The sequence below is a fragment of the Gossypium hirsutum genome, chromosome A06 (assembly GCF_007990345.1).
Source record: "Gossypium hirsutum isolate 1008001.06 chromosome A06, Gossypium_hirsutum_v2.1, whole genome shotgun sequence".
Lineage (NCBI taxonomy): Eukaryota > Viridiplantae > Streptophyta > Magnoliopsida > Malvales > Malvaceae > Gossypium > Gossypium hirsutum.
In genome coordinates this window covers 96,964,172-96,973,880 of record NC_053429.1, presented here as the reverse complement: position 1 = coordinate 96,973,880, position 9,709 = coordinate 96,964,172, and the positions used below count along the sequence as shown (strand labels likewise).

The 9,709-nt window shown below is 37.3% G+C and overlaps 1 non-coding gene across 1 annotated transcript; it reads right to left on the bottom strand.

The window, feature by feature from the left end:
• Positions 1-4,319: 4,319 nt before the first annotated feature.
• LOC121231012 (small nucleolar RNA R71) lies at positions 4,320-4,425 on the bottom strand. The gene has a single exon (XR_005929081.1). It is a non-coding gene; the product is annotated as a small nucleolar RNA R71 (small nucleolar RNA).
• Positions 4,426-9,709: the final 5,284 nt, after the last annotated feature.

The window sequence follows — 9,709 nt, the reverse complement described above, 5'->3', positions numbered from 1 at the left end:
TACTCGTTTTCACATAAAATCGCTTAGTAAAAGTTGTTTAACACAATTTAAAGCTTCATATTCTACCAAAAAACATCAAAATAAACACATTTCACCTATGGGTATTTTTCCAAATATAAACCCTGGGTTAAATTATTGCTAGAATAAGCTTAACCAAGTTACCGGGATTTCAAAAATGTAAAGAACTTTAAAAACGGGGCTAATGAGCACTTACAATCGAGCTTGAGAGTTTGAACAAACCTTAACCATGGCTTCTGCTGCTAGAAATGGTTGAATGAAGAAGATGATAGCTAATTTGGCTTATTTTCCTTTTTAGTTCTTTTAATTATTAGTTTACCAAAATACCCCTAACTTAAAAATATTTTATTACACCCATTTCATGTCTATTTTTGTCCAACAATTAAAAAATGGTCTAATTACCATTTAAGGACCCCCAATTTAAAATTTCATAACAATTGGACACCTCTTGCATGTAGAACTCAACTTTTGCACTTTTACGATTTAGTCCTTTTGACTAAATTAAGTGCCCGAATGTCAAAATTTTCGAACGAAATTTTCACGAAATTATTCTGTGAAATTGTTGACCATAAAAATATAATAAGAAATAAAATTTTCATCGTCGGATTTGTGGTCCCAAAACCACTATTTCGACTAGGCCCAAAATCAAGGTGTTACAACATACATGTATCACCTCGTACTAACCTCTTTGTCAAACACATCATTCGTTTACCCGTTGAACCATTCAGAATAGAAATCGGATACTCAAGAGCCTCGTATGATAAGTACCTATACCTTGGCCCGTAGCCAAATGAAGGTAACTTATCCTAAGAACTATTATCATGGCCCGAAGCCAAATTGGTAAAATACGCACTCGAAGTGCTAATATCCTGGCCCGAAGCCAACTCAACGTATCACTTACTGACATGTCAATAGTATCCAAAACTATTCTTAAGGTTCAACCAGGCTTTCACACTTTTTGTTTCTACCATCGAATGCATTCGTAGAGTCGTTTTCACAATTCATACATTATCGATAATCCTTTTTAACAATTTATGCAATATTAAAGAATTTTAACATACATTTATAATGTAATCATTACATACGAACTTTTCGAGTATGAAAATGGCGAAATGAGTCAATTACTTGATGATCTTGCCTCTCCCCCGATCTAATTCTGGATTCTTCTATTCTTGATCTAAATATATTCAAAATTAACTTATTTAACCAACCATTCATTCAATTTAGTCCAAAACATACATTTAGGCCTATTTGCACATTAGCCCCTAAACTTTCACACTTTTAACAATATAATCCTTATTTCATAAAACAAAAAATTCACACAATTTTAATAAACCCAAGCTTGGCCGAATTATTTACAGGTCCCTAGCAGCCTAGAACTTCCATTTATTTCACTTTTCAACCACTCAATTTGCAATTTTCACAACTAAATCCCTAAATTGCACTTTCATTAAAAATCACTTTACAAAACATGAAAATCTATCATCAAAAATTCATATTTCATATTCAAACACCAAAGAACACATAAACTCATCACTGGCAACTCTTAAAATCTTTAACAGTTTTAGAAATGGAGGTACGAGCTAGCTAGTACTCGATGTAACTATCACAAAAGCACAAAAATCACTAAAAACCAAGCTCAAAATTACTTACAATTGGAGCATGCATTAGCTGAACCTTAACAAGCTTCCAACCTTTCTTTTTCCTTTGATATTCGGTCACCAAGGAAGAAGATGAACACAAATTCATGTTTTCATATAATTTAATTAACTTAATTTATCAATTTACTTATTTACCCTTAATGAACAAACATAGAAATTTATAATGCATGTCAATTAATGTCCATTAACAATACCAATGGTCTAATATCATCATAAGGACTTTTAATTTAATTAATCATAGCAATTAAGCACTTTAAACAAATAGTATGCAACTTTTTGTATTTTACGCAATTAAGTTCTTTTATGAAATTAAACATCCAAACGATAAATTTAAATCACAAAATTTTCACATATACATGCTACCATGCTATAAACATATAAAATAATATTAAAATGATTTTTCGACATCGAATTTGTAGTTTCAAAGCCACTATTCTGATTTAGCTAAAATTGGGCTGTTACTACGGTCTTACCACTTGAACTTAATAAACCGTTTATATGACCCAAATTATCAAATAAAAAACCTTTTTAAAACCATGTGATAAACCGTAATTTATACATATTTTTACCCCATGCTTAACACATTTTATGGATGATTTTTCCTTAGAATTGGTGAATTCAATGCTTCTAATGCTTTAATTTCATGTTTTATACTTAGGTGAGCATAGAAGAGCAAAAGGAACCAGAAACAGGCTAAAAATAGAGAAAATGGGCCAAAGTACGAAATCAACACGGCCTGGACTTCCTAACACGGGCAGACCACACGGTCGTGCCAATTTGGCAGAATCGAAGCACAACACACACGGGTAGAACAGACGCCCGTCCCATTCTAATAGGTTTGAGCACGGCCTGAAATAATCACACACGGGCGTGTCCCTACCAAGCCCAAGTTGAGTCCAATTCAAAAAAGGCTAATTTCGAGGGTTCTTACGCATTCTAAAGCCTAAAATACACCCTAGAGGAGGAAGAAAAGAGACAGAGAAAAAGGAGGCAGGGAACTGCTCAAGGGAAGCCAATTGATTTATCTCATAAGTCGGATTCACCATTAAGACTGAAGATCTCCCTTCAATTTCCCTTCAGGAGTTTTGGGTTTTCTTTATGTTTTGTATTCATTATTCTTTTGAGATGTTTTCCATTTTAGTTATGAACTAAATCCCTTAAATACCTAAGGGGAATGAAACCTAAGACGAATCTTGTTATTATTTTCTGAATTGTATGATAAATATTTAACTTGTTCTTAATTATGTGTTCTTAATTCTTGTTTTGATATCCCAGGATACTGATTCAAGATAAGCTCTTACTCAGAGGAGGAATAGACCCTGTCTAAAAGTACATTTGTCATAATTAAGAAGAGTTGATTGCGCGCCTAGAGATAGGGTGACAAGATTTTTTTGGATTAGGGTGAAACCTAATAAGGGGATCCATAGATCAAGTTAATGCAACCCTAGGGTGTTAATTAGAGAAAAGTCTCAATTACTCAATCTATGGATTAGATGTTATTAGTCTTGAATAGGGATAATAACATAACTTAGGGATCTCTACGGAACAAGTTAAATGAATAAATCATCCGATTCGGAGTCAGAATAACAAGTGAAGTCTAGGTGGATTCTTCCTTAGGTAATGTCTTAATTCAATCGTTTTTCTAAAAGTAATTCCCCAATTCTACTTTTTGTGAATTCTAAGTTTAGATAATTAGTTAGTTAAAACAAAACCCCCTTATTCTTAGGCTAGGTAATAAAAAGACAGTCATTACTAGTACTTTTAGTTTCTTTGGGTTCGACAATTCGGTCTTGCTAAAACTATACTACTGTTCGATAGGTACACTTGCCTACATCGTGATAATAGTTAGCTTCAGGAACGATTCTTTATAAATATTTAAAACTTGTCATCACAAAGATCACGATCAAGTTTTTGGCATCGTTGCCGGGGAACTAAGATATTAGGAACTCTAAATTTTTGTTACTTTAGCCATTTATTTTTCTTGCAAGTTAATTCTATTTTATTTTAATTATTATTTATTAATTTACTTTTTCTTTATCTTGGCAGGTTTTTATAGTTTATGACTAGAAGAAACCTGTTAGGACCACTACTTTTTGACGAATAAATTGATCGCACAGTTCTCAGAAACCAAAGAGAAATAAGGCAAAGATTAAAAAACAGAGAGAACAAGCAAGAAGACGATATTCAAACCCCAACCGAGGAGATGGCTAAAAACCAAGACAATTAGCTACTTCTACGATACCCGTTGAACTAGCAAATTAAGATCCTGCTCCTCGTACTATGTATGATTATGCTAAACCTACTTTAACAGGATCTGAGTCAAGTATAGTTAGACGTGCTATTGCTGCAAATAATTTTGAACTGAAACCTAACACAATTCAAATGATACATCAATTTGTTCAGTTTGATGGTTTGCAGGATGAGGATCCAAACACTCATTTGGAAAATTTCCTGGAATTCTGCAATACTTTTAAAATTAATGGAGTTTCTGATGATGCCATTCGTCTTCGGTTATTCCCTTTTTCATTGAGGAACAAAGCTAAACAATGGTTGAACTCGTTACAACGAGGTTCAATTACTACTTGGGAACAAATGACCGAAAATTTTTATTAAGATATTTTTCGCCGGCTAAAACAACCAAATTACGTAATGATATCTCTTCATTTGTGCAGATGGACTTAGAAACTCTTTACGATGCATGAGAGAGATACAAGGACCTATTGCGAAGGTGTCCTCATCATGGATTACCTCTATGGTTGCAAGTTCAAACATTCTACAATGGTGTGAACCCCTCGACTCGGCAGATAATTGATGCAACTACTGGAGGAACCATCAACAACAAAACACCTGAAGAGGCTCACGAATTTATTGAAGAGATGTCACTGAATAGCTATCAGTGGCAAGTCATGAGGACTAAGCCAACTAAAACAGCAGGCATTTATAATGTTGATTCGGTCACTATGCTGTCAAACCAAGTGGAACTTCTAAATAAAAAGATTGATGGTTTACTTGGTTCTACTCAAGTACATTCAGTAATGAGGTGCGAAACGAATCGAGGAGGAGCATGCATAGAGTCTCAGCCCTTCAACCCCAGCATCGAGAAGGAACAAGTCCAATATATGGGTAACAATAACTCTAGATCCCAAAATAACCCATATAGTAACACTTATAATGTAGGTTGGAGGAACCATCCTAGTTTCTCGTGGGGCGGTCAAGGGAATCAAAGACCACAACATTCTCCGGGTTTTCAACAACCACCCTATCAATAGGAAAAGAAACTGAACCTTAAAGAGATGCTGTCTAAATTTATCTCGGTGTCAGAAACCCATTTCCAGAACACTGAGACTGCACTTAAAAATCAACAAGCGTTGATCCAAGGGCTCGAAACTCAGATAGGCCAGCTATCCAAACTAATCTCCGAATGACCACAAGGTACCTTGCCAAGTAATACTGAACCCAACCCAAGGGAACAGCTCAACACGATTAATGTTCAAGAGGAAGAAGGATTCATTGAGCCTGAGCCAAAACCAAGGCAAGAAACTATGGTGGGTAGAGGTCAAGGTGAGGTAGGTCATAATAAAAACAAATCAGTGAATGTCGAATATAAACCTTGTGTGCCATACCCCAACGCGATAAGGAAAGACTGCTCAGATGAACAAGTTGGTAAATTCCTTAAACTCTTAAAAAAATTACATATTAACTTACCGTTTATTGAAGCTCTATCGCAGATGCCAAACGCAATGAAATTTTTAAAGGAGCTTTTAGCAAATAAGCGGAAGTTGGACGACGCGTCACATGTGGAGCTAAACGTAGTTTGCTCAGCTATTCTACAGAATAAACTACCAAACAAACTAAAAGATCTAGGGAGTTTTACGATTCCTTGCTTAATTGGTAGTTTAGATGTTAATAATGCATTAGCTGATTTAGGGGCTAGTATTAACGTCATGCCCTACAAAATGTTCAAACAATTTGGTCTTGGGAAACCCAAACAGACTAGGATGAGCATTCAATTAGCAGATAAAATTATAAGATTTCCTAGGGGTATTATTGAAGATGTGCTAGTTAAAATCGATAAATTTATATTTCCCGTTGACTTCATTGTTTTAGACATAGAGAAGGATAGCAACACTCTTTTGATTTTAGGATGGCCCTTTTAAGCAACTGCTAAAACGATTATTGATGTTGGCACAGGTGAGCTCACACTCCGTGTGGGAGATGAAACAATCACCATTCAAGCTCGCAATTCTGGCAACACATCGGAAATTGAAGGTGATTGTCTAAACCATTCTACTAAAACTAACAATATGGTGCAACCTACTTTGCAAGAAATGAGTCTGAAGGAAGTACATGAGTCATTCTCAAGCAGGAGAAGAGGACCTATTCATGAAGATCGAAGGCTACAAATCGAGGAGCTAGATGAATGGCGACGCGTAAACCGAGAACATATGATAAACCATAACTATGCCAAAACGAGCTCAATACCTTCCCAAATCAACTTAGGGTTGGAGATAAAGAATTATTAGATGCCGCAGATCCTCACATTGTCACTACCGAACCGAATGAAGAAATCCCTCTTATGGTACTTAGCATTTTCCCTTTCGGTACAGTCGAGGTAAGTCATCCCAAGTTCGGTACTTTTAATGTAAACAACACCCGTCTAAAACCTTATTTTCATGAGAATGATAGCAAGAATGAGTATAAACTCCTGGAACCACCATGACCATGCAATGGAGAGGTAAGTCGAGCTTAGACTATAAAGAAGCGCTTTTCGGGAGGCAACCCGAGCACTAACTGTATTAATTTCTTTCAATTTTAGTATTTAACACCTAACTTACTAACGGAGACCTTGAATACTAGTTTTCCACACAGACACGACCAATAACACGGGCGTGCTTAGCACCATGTGGAAACACGGCAAAGATTTTCCCCAAACACGGGCTATGATAAATTGCCACAGTCTTGCGACATGGCCATGGGTGAACCTGCCAAAACAACACGGGCGTGCGACACGCCCGTGCATTGAAACCGTGGCCAAACCTGTCAAATTAACACTAGAGTGCGACACGCCCGTGCCAAGCAACCGTGGTCAAACTTATTAAATTACCATGGGCATGGGAGAAGTGAGCAACGCCAGCCATGGCCGTGCAACACGGCCGTGCGTACGAACACATCCAAGGAACACAGGCGTGGGACAATTGTCAGACGCGCCCAAATTCAAAATTCGCGAATCACACGGGCTGAAATTAGGGAACACGAGCGTGCTACCTGGCCGTGTGCCCCAAAATTTATAAATAGGCTGCACTTTATCTTCTTCACCCAAAAAACCCTAACCCTAGCTGCTGCAGGTCCACACGCCCTCCCTACCACACCCGTGCGCCGCTTCCCACTCTATTTTTGAAGCTCAATCTCTCTTCCTTAGCGTTTGTTTACTCCTTTCACTTCTATTTTACTTATTTCTAATGCTTATTTTCAAAATAATCTTCATTTCTCTTGAGCTATTTTTCATTTTTCTCATTATTCTATCATTTAATTTGCATTCTTAGGTTAGTTATCATACATTTTGTGTTAAATCGAGTTATTAGGAAAACCTCATACCCATGACATTACTATGCTCATTCTCATGCTATTACCATGCCAATGTCACAAAATTAGGCTATCAAATTGATTATTTTTGTTGAGTTTGCTTAGTATTAGTAGTTTTAGCTGAAATAGTTAGTTCAAATTCATGACTTTTTCCTTTTTCAAAATTGTTTACCTACTATTCTTATTCTTTATATTGCAGGTTTACAATGTCGTCTTCAGCGGAAAGAAGACCGCTGTCCCTATTTCAAAGAAAATGAAGGGAGCATCATCTTCCTTGGGTCCTACTGCAAAAAATTGTCACCCTTTTTCTGTAATTCCCCATCGGGCCCCAAAAAGAACTTTTCCAAATACTCCGGGCCTGACCTCTAATTACAGGTCGCTGCATCGACTGGGCTGCAGTAGAACAAGTTTAGTTGGTTGATGCGATTCGGGCCCTCTTAACAACTGACCCTTAGGAGATTTCCTTCGGGATCATCGAGCCAACATATCTTGAGCTCACGATGGAACTATGCTCAACGTTTCATCTTCAGATCGTAATGATGAACTAAGATGATCCCAGCACAGTCTAATTTCGCCTAGGCAGATTAGTCTGCCATCTAAGCGTCCTAGAATTCGGTACTGCACTGGGCTTATATACGGAAGAGTTTAAGGAGGAGAATGACTTAGATGCTCTCAACTGCCACATCCATTGTTCTCCTTCATGGTGCTGGGACGCACTAGTACCGGGTTCAGCCACCTACAATCCTAGCCGCTCCAAAGCATCGGCTCTCCCTCCATCTCTAAGGTACCTACACACCATTTTGGCTCACACGATAACAGGAAGGCGAGAGAGAACTGGCGTCATCAACACTCACGACGCCTACTTTCTATGGTGTATGTCGCACGGGCACGTCATCGACCTTGCCTATTTTTATTGCCTTCGCCATTCAACACCAGATGGAACGGCATAGGAAGGAGGTCATCTCTATTGGTCCCTATGTTACTCAGTTGGCTCGACACTTCGGGTTCCTCAACACCGCGGCCCAGGAATCATCCTTGGCCCTCATTGGCCAGATGTCTCCACAAGGCATCTCAAGCATGCTAAGCATGAGGATGATCGAAAAGCGCTGAGGAACCTACCATTCTCAATATCGTCTCACCCAATATACTGACAAGGAGGCCCCTGAGGACATTACTGACGATGTCCCCCCACAGCACGAGGACCCACCGTCTCAACCACCACCACTCTCTCGTCCAGTTCATGCGGCAGCTTCATATGCTGACATTTCTGAGTGCCTCACTCGATTCGAGCAGCAGTGTTTTCAATGATTTGACAACATTGATGCTACTTTATAGTAGATCTGTCAGCACCTCCACATCTCATTGCCACCCCCACCTCACGAACCATCTAGCGATGAAGATGTTTAAAATCTTTCATTTATTATTTTATGTTTTTACTTTTATTTTATTTTAAGACTACTTTTTATTTTTCTTTCATCTTATTTTTATTAGGATTTATAATTTTTATTTATCAATTTTGAATTCCAGCTATTTCCTACGGAGTAATTGTTCTTCCTTATATACTTTCTAAAAGAGTTCTTGATGCTATCACAGTTACAAAAAGCTCCAAAGCTCACTATTACTCAGGGACTCGAAACTCCACTGGGAAAGGTTCTCCACGACTGCCATGTCCTGCTCGACCATGACCATAACCAATTTCAGATATAATATTCTTTTGGCACAGGACTTATGGGCTAATGAACCTCTACCACCGCCGAAGTATCCTCCTCCACCCTCACGCCGATTATTCTCTGAAACTCCAGTTCACAAAAATTCATTCATCACTCAGGAAGTTTCACTTCTCTCCTTATATTATTTTCACATTCTTTTCTATATATCTATCTTTGTACATTGAGGAAAATGTACATCTTAAGTGTTGGGGGGTATTCATTTCATTATCAGAAAAATCCCTGAATGACTGCCTTATTCTCTTGAAAAGCTCTCATATCATATTTAGGAAAAATTTTGATTGATTTATGATTTTGATTGATATATTTTGAATTAAAACATAGGAATTTATGCATTTATTGTTTAAACTTTAAGACATTAGAGAATCAAGCATGATAAGTTGATTTTTAAGAATTTAAAATTTTAGGTCGTTTCCTCAAAGTTTAGGTATTACTTTGAGTTGGAATTCACAAGTTTTAAACATAAAAAAGCCATAATTCTTGTGAGATTTTTGAGCCTTTTGAGCATCTATTAATTCTTCCATACTCACTTTTATTATTACTTTGAGTGCGTCAGTATTGAACTGTTATTCTAGAACTTGCTTGATTATTCATGTCAAGACCACACTATTTAATTTGATATGTCAAAATGAGAAAGACACTTAGGATTAACCCACTCATGCCATGAAAAGCCTACCTCCACGATGAATCCTTAGTAAACCCCGTTGAGCTAACAAGCCA